Source organism: Pipistrellus hanaki, assembly GCF_964339955.1.
Source record: "Pipistrellus hanaki genome assembly, chromosome: 6".
In the NCBI taxonomy this organism is placed as follows: domain Eukaryota; kingdom Metazoa; phylum Chordata; class Mammalia; order Chiroptera; family Vespertilionidae; genus Pipistrellus; species Pipistrellus hanaki.
The window spans coordinates 40,382,835-40,401,176 of record NC_140508.1 but is presented as its reverse complement, the minus strand read 5'-3'; positions in this window follow the sequence as shown (position 1 = coordinate 40,401,176).

Here is an 18,342-nt window from a genome sequence, read left to right as displayed (position 1 = left end):
CATCTGAGTGGACCATGCTCCTGCTCTGAAATCTATGGTTACTCCCTTTGCCTAAGAAATGAGACAGCTAACTCCCCACTAATGCTCTCACAGGTCTTCCACTACAGCTCCAGCTTATTCTGGAGCCTCTACTCTAGACTCCCCACTCCAACAATATTTATCACAGTTCCCTAAACCTAACGTTTAATGCTTATAATTGTTCAATTTTATTAATTAAGATCCATTTCAAACATTATTTCTGACTTACACAATTCTTCCTATTCATCAGTAAGATGCATATCCCTTCTTTATTCTATTTGTTTTATGGCAATTATTTTATGTTACTGGTTCTTAAAGCTATTTGGCTCTTATCTCATTGAACCTAAGTTTAAGCTCCTGGAGGGTAGGTAATCTCATATGCATTTTAGGCATTCCTTCTGGCCCTGTGAATAGTGATTTAGATACAATAGCTACTCTATAAAATGCACTGTTTTGCATAGAAAAAAAAGATATATAATTCAATAAGGAGAAAAATAAAATGTTATGTCATTTCAATTAAAAAATAGGTAGATTTTGAAAGGCATTCTATTCCACAATAGCTTATATAATTTATAGAATATGCAGAACAAAAAAAAAAGGTAGAAAAATACATTTCCAGGAAAAACCTTAACAAATACACATCATTCACATTCTAGAATGAGTAGCTCACCCTTCAGAAATGGAAAATATTACCATTATTCGCAAACACAAATTCATAGAAATTGTTCTTCACCCTGTCAACTCAAGATCTCTATTTACTTCACCCCAATCTTCACCATGGCTGGAAGGAAAAGTCAATTTTAGTCTATTCTCAGTTTTCTCACACATGGATATTAATTGATTTTTTCCTAAGGACGTTAGTTTCATCAACAGGTAATACTTGACTCTGCTTGTGAATAAAATTTTCCAATATTTTAGAGGCCACTAGTTGCACAGTGGAGATTGGCGCTATAACTGTGCTCACCTTAAATGAATTGGTCTGGTTTTCAACCCCATCCTTTTTTTCTAGAACCTATAGAATAAGAAATCTTCAAAAAAACAAACAAACAAAACACACACACACAAAAAAAAAACAAAAACAAAAACAACAACAACAAAAAAACTCCACCTTTCAGTGGTGAGTTTTATTTACCTTAAGATGTCACCTTTGGAAAAATGTTAAAAAAATGTTGCTTCATACCTACTGGAATTTTGTGCCAGTGGCAACTGTGAAGTTTTGTGTCAGAGCATAAGATATCGGATGCATTAAGAAACTTGCTAGGATGACAGACTTTTTCTTATTTGCTCAGGACATTTTAGTTTCAGTACTGAAAGCCCCATGTCCCAGAAAACCCCAAGGACAAATCCTATTTTGTTGATCTTATTGTTAACAGTAATGCATGAGGTCAGTCCTTTTCATAGCATACCCTTCTGTAACTCTGAATATTGTATAGTACATTTAGTACTTATTCAAAAAGATATACATGTGTCAGGCAATTTAAAAAAAATGTTGGTCAATTCCATCTTTGTCCCAAGAGAAAAGGCCTCCTTAGACCGGCACTACTAACCTGGGGATTCCAGGCCCTTCTGGAACTACAGAGTAACCAGAAGGATCCTGCAGATCCATATGCACACCAGACAGTATCTGCAGACAGAATATGACTCACACATATATGTATCATTGCTCTTCAAATATTTGTAAGAACTACTCTCATAAATAAAATAGGAATTCATTTACAATATTTAAAAATTCAGTGTATGCATCTTAGAATTACAGACTTTCAGAGCTGGATGGGACCTTGGAGATGGACTCATCCAACCCCAGCCTTTTACAAAAGTGGAAGCTGAATTGCACAGCTAGTTAATGGAATGTGTGCTTCATGAATGAATCTACCTCATGGTGCTAAGCTAATTACAGTAGGGTTTATATAGCTTTTATAGAATTGTGATTAAGTCCTGTGGGGATATGTGATCACTGATTTGCTATTTATCTTCAAGGGCATTAAGCAATGTCTGTCTCCCCCACTTTTGAGTTATACAGTGGCAGCATGGACCACAGTGCAAAGGAACAAAGACCTGAACCTTAGGCCCAGTTCTGTCACCAACTAGTCTAAGGACCTTGGGCAAGTCATTTATCAGCTCTATGTTTCTAAAGCCTCATGTAGGGGGAAGAAAAGGACTGGTCAAGATGATACCATAGGTCCCTTTTCTCACTAACATTTTATGAGCCTGTTAACTATTAAGAGAACTTCCTTGGTCAAAGCTTAAAGAAAATTGGCTCCTGGAGGTTTAGTGGAAGCCAAGATTACACAATTAGTCAATGGCAGAGTAACAATTAGAATCTAATTCTCTGGACTCCCTGCCTTTTTATCTACTTTGGTCCCCCCCACAGTATACATAATTAAGCTCACAATGACTTCCATCTGCCCCAAGGAAGTGGGGAATCACAGATCAACAAAACTATGGAAAAGAGAAGAGTAGGAGATAATGATAAAGTCCAGGCTTAGTAACCTGGGATTTTCTACTTGGTGGGTTATGTCCAAGCAGTGACCATTATTGGTATCATTCTTGCTGTTGTTATTATTATTAAAATTAATAACTTATACTTGATGGATGCCTTAGAGCTTATAAATCACAGTACAAGGGTGATGCTATTTAAATCCATAGCTATACTCTGAAATATTTAGAGGTTGTTTTTATCATTACTTTATAAGCATGATGGTTGATGTTCTAAGACTGACTCTCTAAAACTTAGTTATAAGCCACATGTGGTTATTTTAAGTGTATTAAAATTAAATGACATATGTCTCCTTTTTCCCCCCAATTGACCTTCCCCCAGTCTCCCCTAATCCCAACATATGTACAACTATTTGCAATAATTTAAACAATGAACATTTTTTAAGTAATAATAAAATTTAATTTAACTTAAAATTCTGGTATTTGATAGCACAGATATGTAGCATTTCCATTATTGCAGAGCATTTCATTCAACCCTAAGAAGTTGTGACTTGCCTGATTCCACATAGCTAGTCAGTGACAGAGCCAGGGCTTTAGTTTCTTGGCCTCAGGTCTAGTGGCCTCATCTGAGAGCAGCTTCTTCTTGCCTTCTAGTCTACACATAGTGCATTTGCCCTTTAATTAGTTGTGTCCACTAAAAAAGTCCAAACCTATGGGATGCATATGAGAAGCAACATTCTAGTTTACAGAATGCACTACTATCAGGTGAACAGACTAATAAAGTCTGAGCAGATAGCTAAATCTCAAGCATGTCCATTAAGTATTTGTTGCTCTGTGCCTTTTAAACATCAAAGACTTTACAAGTATTATCAGTGTTAAGCCTCTACTTTTCAAAGAGCAATTCTGATTCTTGAATCAGCCAAAAAGAGACAAAAAGCAGGACTGAAATTCATATTACTTGGAATTCCAGACACAATAACTTTACCTACTTTTTCTTAAAAAATAAAAATAAAAATCTATTAATAACTATATATTAAAGAAGAAATCTGAACATTACCATACTTCTGCTTGTGTTGGTTGTCACAGTTGTCATAGAAAGACTAATAATTATCTAGTTCAATATACTTAATTCAAAACTGGGAGAATATATTGGAGCTATTACCAAAAGGGCAATGAAACCCAGGGACTTGTTTGCAAACCCACTTTTTAATAGATCAAGGGTGTATACCCTGCAAAGAAAACAGCATGATATCCGCAAAGTCTGAGCTTTGATGCCACTCTGGGACTTGGTTACCGTCTTTGCTGACTCTCCTAATTTGTGGGCTCTAGTGAATTCCTTAAATGCTCTGAGATTCAGTTCATCCATCTGGAAATGGGTAAAATATTGCCCTCCTTGCTCTGAAGACTGATAATAATGCACACATAATATATGGCATAGCACCTGGTGAAATGTGGGTATTTAATAAGGAAGAGGTATTATTACTAATTTCCCTCAGGAAGAAACATGAACATACTGCTTGGTATAGCCGCTTTCATCATTACTTCAGTTGAAAATAAAAACATCACACTACTAATAAGTGAAAATTTTCACCTAAGAGAATTCTGGGTTACCAATCTAAATTGTTATCTAATTGCTATCACTATCCCATCTCACCCTAACTATACTTATTTATAATACACCTCTCACTGAATGGTTAGCAAAACAGTGAATCCAGAAAAAGCACAGTTTGGGTTATCTATTACATATGTGCATGTTTATAGATTTCACCCTGGGGAGAAAATACAAATGCTCATCTCGTACTTATGTTTTATAAGAACAAATTCTATGGTAACTTCTAAATTCATTATTAGTAAAGGTTGTATTTAAGATTCCTATGTCTAGTGCTTAGTAACACCCAAATTAGTCTCGATGGAATTAGCTGTAATTAAGGACATTGTGAAATATGGTGGGGCAAACAGAATTACACTGTATTACTTTATTAATAATATTCTTTATCTACACTGTAAATTGCTATTAGGCCTGCATATTACTGTCTGGATATGGAAATAGTCTTTTGCTATGCTAATCTAGCACAATTTTCTTTTAAATGTAAACAAATTATACTCTATTAATATGCTGTTCTACTTGCATAGATAATTATTGTAACAGTAAGGAATAAAATTGTTCTGCTTTCTCTGTTTCTGATGGAAAAGGGGCTACATAAATAGTTTAATAGGGAACTAATTATGCAAAAAATTTAGATGTCTAAAATGTGTTTGTAATTACATTAAAATGGTCTTCTGTTCAAATATTGGAAAGCCTGCTAATTGGAGGCTAGCTGAAAATTTAAATATTGTGAATCAATGATTTAATACAGTACATGTTTAGTTGTGTTTCTCTTCATATTTGTCTTGAAAGTGAAGAGAATATTTAACAGTGTTTAATAAGAAGGGGTCTGAATTTCATACCAATGAAGTTAGTCTGCAGCAGACTGAAATTTTAAACATGTACTTTACATCATTATCTTTAATTGACTCAAGGGTATGGGCAACTTTTGGCTCAGTAACAGGAACAAACAAAAAAGTTTACTGCTTGGAGGATAAGTTGATATGAGAAGAAAATATGATATAGACCCAATCAAAGAGTTCTGGAAAATGCTCCACGACAGGCAAACCAGAATTGATACCGTGTAAATTGCTAAATTGTTTTAGATAAATAAACACATGTAGCAGATCACCTGCCTACTCTCTAAGGATTTCCAAGTGTGTCACCTTATCTAGCAGTAATTAAGGAGTGTTAAGGATGGAGCACTTTGTTCTAAATGATTCTTCCTGGCATCCAAGCTTTTATTTTGATGTGGAACGGAGGTTCTAAATCTGAGACAAATGCACTGCTAAAATAAGCCCACTCTTTTGGAGAGAATTTCAACAACCTGTCCTGAATTTTAAACTATTTTGGAAAAAAAAAAAAAAAGAAGAAGGGCAAACTGTTCATTATAATTTTTAAGACAATACAAAGGAGAGCACTGCATATGTAACCAGGATTAATTGCACAGATAATTGGGAGCCTAGAAATAACTTTATAATTTAAAATTCTTGCCTACTTAACAGAGCCTTTGTAAGGATCATGAGAAATAATGTATTTGAAAGCATGTTGAAGGAAGCCCATAAGGAAGGTAGCAAGACCATCGCCATGCTTATTAATAATGATGAAATAAAATGTACCTTGTCCTGTAACATAATCCCCACTGGATGGCTCCTTCCACTCAGACTCTATAGCTGGCGTACCTTTGTGATACAAGGCAGAGGTTAAGATCCTGCTGTGGAAGTAACAGACCACAGTGTAACTCCTAGGCTCTACCTACCAGGGCCTGATGGACTGAGAGACAATGCTCCATGGATCTGTTTCAAACTCTACTCTAGGAAACAGTCACAGACAGTCAACTCATTTCTCATAAACCACTGCCATGTTCTTTAACTTAAGTGATAATCTATACTCGGTCTTGGGGATCCTTCCCCCTCCCCCATTGCCATGCCCCTTTCCACATCTGGGCCACTGTGCCTGCCACTCTCCTTCCTGGCATGCTTCCTCCTCTTTCCCATTAGTCTTCCTTTCAGGCCAAACTCCAGTTCTCTCTTCCTCTAACAACCTTTGTTGAACACTCTAGTGCTCAGTGACATCTCCTTCCTTTACAGTTCCACCAGCACGTGACATCTGCACCTTTCCCTTGGTACTTGGCTTTTCTCTTATTTACTTTTGTTGTTTATTTTTCTTAGTATTTTACTCTAACTTGATAATACATTCTTCCAAGTAATTTATACACCTGCATGTTTCTAAGAGTACATGTATTAGGCTTTGTACAGATTCTTGCATTTTTGTGAGAGCAGAAACACAAGGCACTCAGAGAATTTGTGGGAATGTTCTCAAATCAGCTTGACCCGTTCATCACACATCATCCATTCGAATGTACAAGGTGAGTCTGAACATATTGACAGTTCTGTCTGCCACATGATCGGCTGCTGGGTTTTCCTGAAAAGGCTTCTTGGATTATAGTAAAACAGAACAGTTCATAACAAATACTTTGGTGAGGGGGGACCTGGTCTAATTTTAGCCTACCATTAACCACAGTTACCCACCCCTGTCTATGAACAGTACTGACACTGGAGCTAGACAGAAGACATACCTGAAAACTCTCTATTCTGTTTTTGCTCTACTAAAACTATTTCTCATGTCTATTTTCAAAATAAAAGTGTCAAAGATACAAGATGTCTATTTCCTATAAATGTTTAGCTGGGGTATTTATGATGCCTCATAAAAGCCAGATGACCATCACATTCTCTGCTAATCGGGACAAATAATCACAAACGCAGTCTCTGTCTCTCATTGGTAGTTCTGCCACCAGTATCTACCTCTAAAAAAAAATACCACCAGGACTTTTATACTAGTGGAAAATCATATACTGATAGAGGCAGTCATCGAGTAATGTATTCCCTTTTTCTTCCCATAATTATCAATGAGCAGTGAAATGCCAACATGGTAGAGACAGAAGGGAGAAGAAAGAACAGCAAAGACACAATCATTCAAAACTAAAGAAGCAGCTCATGAATAATGGAGAATTATGTGCATGCAAATTGCCAGAGGAAATAAATTCTAATTTTCAATGATATTGCCCTTAGTCCTCTCTACTTCATTCAGAAAGGTTCTATTCCAAAAGGCCAAGAGGACACAATGTGTGTATTCTACACAAATACTCAGGAGAATGAAAAATGGCTCTATTCTCTTTGATAGGTGGAACAGTCAACCTAATAGAGTACTTTCCCTAAATTAAAGTTCTCATTACAGAGAGGAGTCCATTCTTGTCCACACTTAGCATTTATTCTTTGCCATCTGCTATGTTCCTAGCTGCAGAAACCTGGAAGAACCTAATTCAATGCATTGCCACAAAGAGAACCCAGAGGTAAGATCAATGGAAAGTGGGTCACTGGGAGAAGCCAGGCTCGCTAATTTCTCTTTCCTTTTTCAATTAAGATATATATATTGTGCTTCCTTGATTTTTGCTATTTTTCCACTGGTTGTAATATATCTACCATTAAAGATGACCAGTAAAAATATCATAATCTGTGCCAGACTCATTCATTGTCACATCTTCTGATCTCCCGGGATATGATTTACAGCCAGATTATTAAAATCCAAGAAGGATTTAGCTCAGTGCACATGTTGTCACTAGTAACCCACAGTAATAAGGTAACCTTGTATATGCACAGTGCCATATGTCACATGCATAAATACTTATGTAGACAGAGAAACTGACTTTTAGAAAACTCATGCCTTCCAATAAAAAAAAATGTATTCCCTGGAGTACTTTGCCAGAGCTTTAGCTTATTGATTCAATTTATTGTCTAACTTTCAGAGCTTTATTTCTGGTTTTACAGGAATTACCAGAAAACCAGGTTATAGAAGTTTTCAGGAAACAAAGAATGAGTATTTACTGAAAAGTCTGAGTGAAATGAAATCTATCAGTAGAAGCCCAAATGTAAGCCACTTAAAGATTTAGATTCAAGACAGATAAAGGTGTGTTTTTTTTAAAAAAAAAAAAAAAAAAAAAAGAACATTTATTTTCTAATGTGTGTGTGTGTGTGTGCATGCTCACACCATCTCTAATATACATTTTTATATAAAATAAGGTATTATAACTGCTAAAAATGATGATGTAGTTCTGTATTTATTGCCTTGGAAATAATGTCCATGATATTTTGAGTAATATATATATATTTTACAAAGCTGTATGTAGACTATGATCCTCATTTTTTATAAAAAATTTGCATATGTAAATGAAACAAAAGGCATGAAAAATATTTGCCTACATGTGATTATCACTAGAGTGAGATTATTGCTAATTTTATGTTTGTTTTTATATGTCTTTCATCCTTTCTCCATAAATGGGGAAGTAGACATTAAGGTCAATATTAACCATTGGATGAAATGCATAAAAATCAGGAACGGCTTGCCCTGAGCATGGTAGGTGCCAAAACCTATCGATTAATTATTTGTTTGATTTATTGAAAAGGTGTCACTAAAGGGAAGTGAGAAAAAAGCTTAAGGAATTGCAAAGGAAGGGTGATGTGGCCAAATGCTGAAGTTGGTTTTATTTTGTTGGCAGCAGAAGAATGATTCCCATTCTGCTTTCTATACTTTAAGCTGTGGAGCTCTAAGTGGCCGCCCCATTTGCTACAGAGATAGCTGAAGAGTGAACGACATATTAAAATCTCCGAATTTGTACACTAGTTAGGGTTATACTAGCGACTATAGCAAAGTCTACTTAGTACAATAAATCATTTTTATTTTCTTTGACTCCCATCCGGGTGTTCCTGACTGGTGGAGAGTCATCCAGGAAGTGCTATTTATTCAGAGATCTAGGCTCCTTGCATATATGACTTCGCCTTGCTCTAGTCTTCAAATTGTCTACATCCAGTAAGCAGATGAGGAAGGGAAGAGTGGAAGTAAACATGTGCATTTAAGCTCCTTGGTTCGGAAGTGACATCCATAATTTCTGCTGGTAATCTATGACTAGAACAAGAGACATGGACCCCACTAGGACGCAGAAAGGTGATGCTGAAAAATAACCCCAGCCTGGGCAGGTGCCTTGCAGTGCAAGTCTCTTCCATGGAAGATGAAGACAACACTACAAGTCTGTACAGACAAATAACCTTGAATCCAGTGTTCTGACTACCCCCACACATGGATGGCATCCTCATCTACAGTTGACTCAGCCTGCATCAGAGCTCTTGAGGGAGCCAGAGGCTGACACCAACACCAGGCAGCACAGGAGAAGGGATTGTCACTGATGGGAAGAATGCTTGAACCAGCCATGAGGAGAACCAGGCTGGAGCCCAGGCCCTGCCATATCTGACTGAATGGGCCTGAATAAATCACGAAATCTCTCTACATTTTTTTTCTTTCAAATGCAAACCTATATTTCCCAATCTGTCTCACTCAAACATTTCTATAATGTAACAGGAGTCCATGAGAACCCCTTAAGAATAAGAGGCAACCAGTAAAATCACGTCATTGATAGGTTCCAGGCAAATGTTTTCTTAAAAAGAAAAAAAAAGGCAACATTACTTAGCCTTGGTAGTACTAATTTGAATAACTGTTTCATTTCTATTTGGCTATTAGAAAACAATTTTTTAAATTGCCCACTTCTATTAAATACCTCTGTGGATCAATTGGGAGACTCAGAACTCCATCTCCTGAAGCCCCACACAGTTAATTTGAAAATGCCTTTTGTTTCTGTAATCTTGACAAATGAATTCCAGTCACACACACCTTTCTGTAAAGAGAGTGTGCTTGGAAAGACTGTCTTTTTTCTTCTCTACTTGTCTGACTCCATAAGTGTATATTGAGCTGGAAGTGGCTGGAGGTGATGGACAAGGAGCGCCATTGAAAACACACGTGGTGAAGCAGAGCAACAAGACAATCAGAAGCCTTGATGTCTGTCATACTGTTGCCCAACTCTATCGCTTTCTTCATCATTAATAAATGCATAATCACCGAAACTGGTTTGGCTCAGTGGATAGAGCTTCAGCCTGCGGACCAAAAGGTCCCAGGTTCGATTCTTGCAGGCACATCCCCAGTAGGTGGTGTGCAGGAGGCAGCTGATCAATGTTTCTCTCTCATAGATGTTTCTAATGCTCTATCTCTCTCCCTTCCTCTCTGTAAAAAAATCAATAAAATATATTTTAAAAAATAAACGCATAATCGGCACTCCATCTTGAACAGCTCACTTTTACCCTCTTCCCAATCATCTCCATGAAATACATCAGAGAGAAAAAATACAGAGAATTAACATAAGGAACTCCCATGTACCCCCTCCTTTTACCAACTTTGTCAAATCTTAATACTTTTGTACACTTGTTTCTGGTTCTTTAAGAAATAATATAAATGATATTTTAAAGAGCAAAGCCTGACTAAACACTGTTTCTCTATTCCACTACCCTCTTTCCTTTGCCAGGGGTAACCATCATCTGAATGTTACTAACCTCAATATTCCCAAACTAGTGTTTTCCATTTCCATGCATAAATTTTCAATGACTATAGCACTTTCTTTGCATTATGTCAAACTTTATGAATTTTATATATAAATGGTATCTTACTACATATATTATTCTTATACTTATTTCTTTTGTTGTTAAAAGTGTTTTTGAAATTTAATTAAGTGTGCTGTACTCTAGCACATTCATTTTGAGAGCTAGAAAGCCACCTTTATGTATAAAAACAGCAAATTTTAAAACCCATTCTCCCTGTTAAAGACATAGGTGACATATAATGTTACATTAACATTTTTGTATGTGTTCTTTTGTGGAAAAATGTGTTTGTAGTTATACATATGTAGAAATGGGTCAGATATGGCATTCTGGTTTTAAAGAGACCTAAAAATTCCTGTTATTTCACTTAACTTGCCAAGTGCCATTTTAGCTATCTGATTGGTTTTTATTTGTATATCAATAATTCTTGGTGTGATTAGTATGTTCCCATAGCCATTTGGGTTACTTCTTCTGTTAATTCATCATTCATGATGTTTGTCTATTTTTATATTAGATTGTATCATTTTAATGACTCATAGGACCTCATTATATGTCCTGAGTAACAATTCCTTATTAGTTTGAGTTGCAAATATGTTCACCCAAGGTTTGATTGGTTATTTATTGTTGTTGCTGTTTTTAATTTTTATTTTTTTGGGGTGGTTCTTTGTTTATAATAATTTTAAATTTTAGTATAGCAAAAGTCATAAATATTTTTCTTTAGGATTTATGCTTGCTGCATTTTGTTTAAGGATAGTATCTGTACTCACAAAGAGATTTTCTTATGTTTTTTCCTCCTCAAAGTATTTGTTTTCCTTAATCCCTTGGAATTTGCTCTTAAGCATTAGTAGATTTGGCATTTGATATCATAGAAAACAAGTTATTTCAGAATTATTTATTGAACTAGTAGATCTAATTTCACTTTTATTATTCTTCCAAGTTACATTAATTTTCTTGGATCTTTGTATTTTAGTAACAACTTTAGAATCACATGGTGAGAGTTTTTTTTTTTTATTGAATTTGCATTAAATTCATAGATTAGTTGTGGAGAAAGAAATTCATATCTTTATAATGTTAACTTTTCTCACCCAAGATCTTGGTTTATTTCTTAAGTCTGGTATTCTTTTTTGCCTTCCAGTAATGTTTGTAACGTTCTCCACAAAGATTTTTCTCATTTTTAGTTAAATTTGTTTCTAGTGTCCCCGTAAGAATGTCCAACCCTGTAGAGAATTGTTATGAGTTATTTGAGCCAAACTGATGACATGCTGGGAAGCAGGATCTCAAATGCTCAGAGAATGACAGCTTTGCACATCCTTTTATGTATTTGGAATTAAGAAGGGAACTAATCAAGGTGGAGGAAAGCAAGGCAGGTATGTCTCTATGATTTGATTACAGGATCCTTAACAAAATTATGTGCTCCCTTGAAGGTGTTGACGCCTCCAGGGGTCTGAAAAGTGGATTTCTCTTGACATTTCAAAGGTATTTTAAGCTAGATGTACAAGAACAAGGGCTTGCATTAGGCAGAGATAAACATATAGGCCTGAGACACTACCACCATGGCCTGCCCAGTTAGGGATTTAGGATGTGATCACCCTGTAAAGTCACTAAACTTGTTGGATTATGGAACCCCCTTTTTTGTTGTTGTTCACAATAGGTGCCTTACAGAATTTAATATTTGGAACATCTCACTTTTAATATTTTAATTGGTTATTTCATGTGAGGAAAAACACTATTCAATTTTGTATGTTGATGCTTTATCCAATAGCCTTTCTTAATTTTCCAATTAGTTCTAATGATTTGTCTATGGAGTTTCTTAATTTGTCTATGCAAAACAATTTTAAAATAAAATCAGGTTTTTCTCTTCATTTCAAATGTGTTTACTTATATTTCTTTTTCTTGTCTTATTGCACTTGCTAGGACTACCAATAAAGAGTACTGAGGAATACATTGATAGTGGGCATCCACTCATGTTTATTTCCTAATCAAAATGGGATGCTTCTAATTAATGATGTTTGCCCCAAGTTTTTCATGGTTCACTTTTTGGGTTTGGAACATTTTTTCTATTTCTAACTTGCTCTGAGCTTAATATTTTGTTCTTGTTTTTTAATTATCAAGTTTTGCCCAAGTTTGTCTGCATATATCAAGATAATCATATTCTTTTTCTCTGTTCATCAGCTAATGCAAATTATATTAGCATATTTTCTGACGTTAAATTATTCTTACATTCCTGAAATAAACCCTATTTGTTCATGTTTTTAAAAACACACTAGTAGAGAAAATTTGATATTATTTTTTAGGCTGATGCAACTATGTAAGTATGAGTAATCTATATTTCTTTCTTTAATTATCTTTTTAAGATTTTTACCTAAGTTACAGTTTTTCTTGCTTCTCTGTGCTCTGAAATAGAGAGGAAAAAAAAACATGATACAAGTGTTTTCTAAAGGTTTTTTGGTACTAAGATATGGGATTTACACAGTATTATAACCTAAAATATTTCTAAATATTACCACATTTTATTAAGCTCTTAATAGCTATATTTTTATTTCTAAGATGCCTTTTTTTATACTTCCTATCCCTGCTTCAACTATACCTGTCTATTTCATAATCTTTTTCTTTTCAATTAATATAACATTTTCATTTATCTTTTTAAACATTCTAAATATTTCACTTTAGTCTTTTCTGTCTACACCATTTTGTTTAGCATTAGATTTTTTTCTCTTGCTTTAGATTTTTTTTCCCCTGCAACATTTTTGTATTCTCTCTGCTCCTATTTCCTTTTCTCTTTTTATATATCCTCCTCAGTTTTCCCTTCTCAATCTAATCTGTTTCACTCAGCTAACATACAGACCCTATAAAAACATCAGTTTTCCTTCTCCATTATCATTTGAGAGATATCACAAATCCAATCATCAGATGGTTGGCTCAGTTCCTTGTTTTGAGGCAGTGTTTTTGTCTGCTTGTCTGCCTGGGCCCACAGAGTCCTATAAAGCTCTGACTTCAGGCAGTGAGTCAGCAATAACTTTTTTTCAAACTCATTTCAGGAGGTGGTGGGCCTACCTCAGTTCCTGGCTTCAAGCTGTAAGCTTGGCTTGATCTGCCCTCTGTCTTGATAGAGCAGACTCCACTGCCTGCTTCCGGGGTTGGAATATGCACTTTCATCTCTGCTCACACTTTATGTTCCTGTTTTAATTGTGATCCACAGATATGTTTACTCATTTCTGTACCTAGCTACATCATTTTTGTTATCTCTTTTTTTAAAATCCCAGCTGTAGCTGCAAGTATTTAAAATAGAGGATTTTGTGAAAGCATAAATTCACTTAGCAATTTTACCAAAAGTTGCTGAAAATTCATTTTAAATTTATTTTTCACCTTTCCTAATGTTTGGTAAAAGCTATGCACACTATTGACACTCATGTAATCATATTAGGTGAGCAAATGAATAAGAAAACAAATGAGGAAGGAGGTCATAAAATAAATAATGGAAATAATTAAAAGAAAATGAGTACATATAATGCTGACTCAAAGATCCTTAAATGATTAAAACAATTGATTCAAAGTTCACAGAGAGAGTAGGCTTTAGGCAAGGTCCTACCAGGACTGGAGTTTTATTTCTCTGTGTTTCCCTATTTCAACCTTTCTCCGACCCCAGAGTTGCAGGATACCTATTAACAAAAACCAAGACCGCTTGCTTCTTCATTCATATTTAGTAGAAAAAAGAAAATGGTTTCCACAACTCTCTCAGGAGTAGAAAAACATTATTGGAGGCTTCCAATAACCTTTAGCTGGGTCTCATTATATAAAACCACCTTACACATTCATTTTCAAAAGACTAACAAAAAAGATGGGATTATTTTATTATAACCTGGACATTCTTTAAGCAGTGGTCAATTTCTCTAACTACATCGCTGCCTTTTACTGAGAAGGAATAGAATGAGTCCTGGTCCTGGAGAGTCAACCACTGTTAGATAACTAACTTTCCCCTTTAATGCCAGTGGTTAAGTTACTTGATTGAATATGGAAGAGAACAGAGGTTTATGTTAAATTTCATTATCCAGAGTAGGATAAAGAAAAGTGTTTTTCACAGTTTGGTCTGCTCATAAAGTAGTAACTACAGATGTAGAATATTCTTTAAAATAATGAAAATCATTTTACCCATTTGATATATTTTACTTTTTTTAACAGTCCCCCCCCCTTTTTTTTTTTTTAAGATCTGATACAATCCTAAAGTAATCCTTTGAAGTAGGCATTATTACCATTATTCTCATTTTACAAGGGAACATTGAGCATATCAAGTAGATGACACTATTGTGGGAAGATGGTTAATAGAGAGTGCGGCTAAGCAATTATATGATTGTTTGGCAAACATTCACTCTTTCCTTGCACCTCCGTGGGAGGAGCATAATATCCTGTTCCAGTGATGCTGGGTGTGGTCATGGGACTTGACTTACTCAGTGCAATATCATGAAATTAAAAGAGGCTTGAAGGGTATGTGTGCAGATTGACTTGCTCTTTGGCACTTCTGCCATCATCATGAAAATAGCATGCCCATGCTGGCCCACAGGGGCCAGCAGCATGAAAGGCATAAGGAACAAATGTGGACTAACTTCCAGCGTGGTGCCAACACCAGTTAAGCTTAGCCTTGATCTACTAAACACCTGCACTTTGGACAAACTCAGGTGCGTGGACAAGAAGTAATAATATATCGTCACTGAGTTTTGTGGAGGTTTTTATGCAGCATTCGTGAGTTGGTAGCTAACAAATACAGAGAGAAAGAGAAAATGAAAAGGCAAGCTGGCAATATAAAAGAAGAAAATAACAAACTCAAAAAATATGTCTTTAAATGCCCAAGGTCACTCAGAAAATGGTAGAGCCAAACACAAATCTAATTCCTCTGCTTTCAGGGGTCTTCAAACTACGGCCCGCGGGCCACATGCGGCCCGCAGAGGAGTCTGATCCGGCCCGCCAGGTTTTTTGGGCAGTGAGCGCAGCCGAGGTGTTACAGTAGGAATTAGTAGTTCATATAGTCCGGCCCTCCAGCTCTCTGAGGGACCATGATCTGGCCCCCACTTTAAAAAGTTTGAGGACCCCTGCAGATGCTTTGGTTCTCTGAGACATGTCTTGACTCTGTATAATAATAGAAATGTGGCAAGGAGGTTTGTGATTTGACTGTAGCCCTGTAGTTGCAATGAGTAATTCAGCCTTGTTATAGCACATGGATCATTATTACTCACCTCATTACATAGATTTATTAATGAGGACATATCAGACAGTTATTAAATATTTTAAAAAATGGGAAATAAGTATCAACCATTTAGAAAGCTTTTGTTTCTATAACACTTCAAACACATATTGATTAGAAAGCTGCTCTGACCAGTATGGCAGTCACTAATCTCATGTGACTATTTAAATTAAATACAATTTAAACTTCAGTTCCTCAGTCACACTAGCTACATTTCAAGTGCTCAGTAGCCACATGTTGCTAATGGTTACCATATTGGACAGCACTAATATAGGATGCTTCCATCAGAAATTTCTATTGGAGAACAGTGCTATTGAAAATATGCAAAGGAGCACCTTCTTTTCAATTAAGTCCCGTTGACTCATGGATGGAGCTTTATGATACTTTCAACATGCTGCACTTCACTGGGAATCCCTGGCTAAATAAGTCTCTCTGGAATTAGGACATGTGGAGCCATACAATCCTGTCAGCAGGGCTGGCTGGAGACGTTAAAGAAAATGTGTACAGGTAGTCCTGACCTCTGGCCCCTGATCCAGCTGGAGCTTACAGGATAAAAGAGCTTCTGTCTCCATATGAAAGCAGCTAGTAGCATGCTCAGCAGTCATGCAGCTGTGCTTACCTCCCACTTGCTGCCAAGCTCAGAAGGGAACAAAATCAATTAAAGGGATAGATCACAGTGTTTACCAAGTAGGAAACCCCATCCCCCAAATCTATAACAGTGAGAAGAATGAGCTGGTAATAAAATTAAAAAAAAACAAAAAACTGGGCATTGAGAACATTATAGCTCTTGGTCCAAATGGGCCCCTGTCTAGAGAAGTTATTTTCATTCTCTGGATTTTGTATTCCTATCTGTAAGATAAACTGAGCATGAGTTCACACTGCCAAGTGCCATAATGCAGAATTTCCAGGACGATAAGGCTAAAGTAATCCTCCATTTTTACCTCCAAGTCAAATCAGAGAGCTCTTTTCCATTTACAGGCCAACAGACAATGTCCACCTGCCTTTTGTAGAAACTTGACATCAGACATGTGCTGGAATAACTCCTTGGGGCACTATAAAATTTTACATACAGAGTGAGACTCTATATGTAAAGTGCTTGGGGCTCTTGCATCTTGGGATGGAGCCACCAGCTTATATGCAGAATTTTAGCCTTAGTCTCTCTCTCTCTCTCTCTCTCTCTCTCTCTCTCTCTCTCTCTCTCTCTCTCTCACACACACACACACACACACACACACACACACACACACACAATACGTATTTAAAATATTATAGTTGCAATAGCATCTCTTAAAGTGCATGAAATATAAAAAAATGAATAAATGCCTGGTGTGAACAGTGTTTTACAATTTCTCTTCCAAATGAAAGAGACCCCCTGTTTCTTTTCATTTGGTAGCTTGGCTTAAACTTTCATTTTTACAGTCTAGACAACCAGAAACGTTAAATTCAAGCCTAATTTTGTTCTTTACAGAAGGAGCTTGTTTCAAAATAAAAAGGTTAATAAAAAATAAAGAAAGAAACTTGTTTGACCTTTTCTGAAAAAGTAGATTATTGCCTCAGGGAATGAGGTCATCACTTATCCACAGATATACTCCACCTGAGTTTCCAAACTTACATAAAAGCCCTAACACTAATGGTATTATTATACTTACCCATACAGACTCTGTTCAATTCTAAACTGTCTTTGATTCCAAAAAAGAATCTAAAGTTTAAATATCAAACTTTTCCCCCTCATTAGTCAATCTATTGTATGCAAAAAAAATTAACAGAGATAATTCATTCAAATCTGCCAACCACTCAATGCTTCATCAATTAAACACACTAACTTATAATTCCTAATCAGAATTTTCTGAAGTTATTTATTTATCCTACGAATACAATTCTCATTAAAGTATATTATTCATCCGAGGTGTGATTAAACTTATCATAAGGCAATTAACTGCTGTGTGGAAAGCAATATGAGAAGACACGTTGCAAAGAGATATAAACATAATGGTGACATGGTTTCCATTTTCAAGAAGTACACATGCAATCTGGTAGGACCAAAAATACAAGCTACTCATCATAATTCTAGGCGCAGTGAAGTAAAGGGTACCACAAAGACACAAAGAAATGCAATACATTCTAACTGAAAGGATCAGAGAAGGCTTAGCAGAGAATTGAGCAAGGGAACTGAGCCTAGAACAGCAGAAAGAATTTGATAGGCAAAACGGGAGAAAGAATACTACTCTCCGTAGTCTTTTCCCGATGAGGTGAAATCTGTCATGAGACTGAGCGCAGGGCATGCGGTGGGAGGTGAGAGAAAAGGGAGCTGGGCAGGTACACGGAGAACAGATGATTAAGAGCATTGAATGACAGCCTCGGGCACTTGAATTTCACTGTAAACCATCAGAAGTTCACTTTGTGAGTCATCCAAGATTTCTAAGCAGGCGGTTGACATACTCTTATCTACATATTAGGGAGATCAGAAGTCATTGTGACAGCCTATGAAAGATGGATGAAGTTGGAATCAAAGAGACCAGTTACAAAAAATGTTTGCTGTCCAGAGATGGTGCAGGCCTAACATGGGGCAGAAAGGGCAAAGGGCAGAT